Here is a 2,101-nt window from a genome sequence, read left to right as displayed (position 1 = left end):
GCCTGAATGTTCATGTAAAATGCTTTGTCTGAGCAAAAAAAAAAAAAACATTCATGTGTGGCACAGAGTTGGAAGAGTTTAGAACTAACGGACACAAGATGCAGAAATATCATTTTTCCATTTGTCTTCTCCTCATTCTGTACAAAGTCCTCACAGAGTGATGGAGAGTCCCATTATAACCATGACAACGTCTATCATCAATCAGAGTGCAGCTGAACACTAAACACTGATTTTTGGATGCATGGGACTCTCAGATATTTTGGCACTAAATGTTTGACATCATGAAACGGACCAAGAACCCCAGATCTTTACCAACTCGAGCCCAAATGGACAAAGCCACTGGAGAGAAAAGCAGTGCTTATAAAATCCGTGTACGGTCCGTTCTTTGTTTTTTTTCATTTCAAAATAAAATTGCAAAAACAAAACAAGCATGTGTTTTTTTTTTGTTTTTTCATTTTAAAACTAAATTTAAAAAACGGCAATTGCAAAAATAAAAAAGGGGTACGTTTTTTTTTTTTTTTTTTCTTTTTAACTGCAATGGTTAAACCAAAGACGAGCTTTTATTTTGTTGTTAATTCAACGGGACCTTATGGCGGAACCGGAAATGAAGACCTGAACCCCCGGCAGTCACCAGCAGGTGGCGGTAATGTCCTGATTTAATGACTTACTTGGAATCTGAAAGAAATCTTGTTGACGGTAAGATCATCAGCTCTCAATGAAATGCGTCGATTCCCTCTACATAAGACAAACGGATCCATTTTTAAACTGGTAGATTCTGAAGCGCTAACTGAAAAAGTTCTTCTTCTTCTTGTGGATTTTAAAGAAACTGAAGGTGTACATTACCGCCACCTGCTAGTGACTCCCGGGAGTTCAGGTCTTCATTTCCGGTTCCGCCATAAGGTCCCGTTGAATTAACAACAAAATAAAAGCTCATCTTTGGTTTAACCATTGCAGTTAAATAAAAACACAAAACGTACCCCTTTTTTATTTTTGCAATTGCCGTTTTTCTAATTTCGTTTTAAAAATGAAAAAACAAAAACACATGCTTGTTTTGTTTTTGCAATTTTATTTTGAAACCAAAAAACCAAAGAACGAAGCGTACACAGATTGTTTATGAAAAGTACTCACCCTCTTGAAGGTTCACGCTTTCATTGCTGTCCTGAACCAATCATGGTCAATATAAATTAGAAAAACAAAACAACAACAATGTCAAAGCGAAATCAAATTTCTACAGTGTAACACCGATTAAATAAAAGTATGTAATATAAAAAAAAGTGATTGCATAAATATTCACTCCCTTTAAAATGATTGTTTAATGACAGCGATAAAAGCACAAAGCATCCAAGGGGGTGAATAGTTTTTATCGGCACTGTGAAACAGGATGAATCAGGCAGATGCTGTGAAGAAAACAAAAACATTTCAACTTTACAAAACTCCTAAGATGCTCATCAGTTCAGACTCAGTCCTTCTCAGTTTAAACAACATAGCAAATTAAATAATCGTACGCTTTTGCTGCTTGCAGCAATGTTTCTAAGAAATAAAAACAACATGAAAGCCAAAGGATAACCTTAATTTACAGAAAGACACGTTCGACTCTTGATTTAGGGGTTCGACTCCTGCTTGGGGCCCCTATAAGGGGCATGGTGGCTGTCATCTTCCCACAACCCTGTAGGCTCTTTTCTTTCATTATGGCAGATACACCTAACAACATAAACACACTGCGCAGACCCTCCAGGATTCCACGATGTTGCGATCGCAACTATTAACGCAAAATCAAGCAAACCCCGTGAAATCGCAACTTTTTTCAACTTTGCCCAAAACGCAGCAACTTTCCTGCAACTTTAACCCAATATTTATTGTTTCTGAAGTGATTCGCCACCGTTTCTGCGGTCTAGTCTCTTCTTTGTGGGTTTGTGTAGCGTGGAATACAAAATAATCCCAAATAACTAAGGAAGAAGACACGTGACGTCACTTCCTGTTAACATCAGAATGCCGGGAGCGTGCAGGAGCAGCGACCGAAGCCAAAATGTGCGCTAATGCTTCACATTTGCCCACAAAGATTTCAGCAAACCAGTTTCCTCCCCAGCTGCAGCTGTTTTGC

Source organism: Kryptolebias marmoratus, linkage group LG1 (assembly GCF_001649575.2).
Source record: "Kryptolebias marmoratus isolate JLee-2015 linkage group LG1, ASM164957v2, whole genome shotgun sequence".
Taxonomy (NCBI): domain Eukaryota; kingdom Metazoa; phylum Chordata; class Actinopteri; order Cyprinodontiformes; family Rivulidae; genus Kryptolebias; species Kryptolebias marmoratus.
This window is presented reverse-complemented; position numbering follows the sequence as displayed.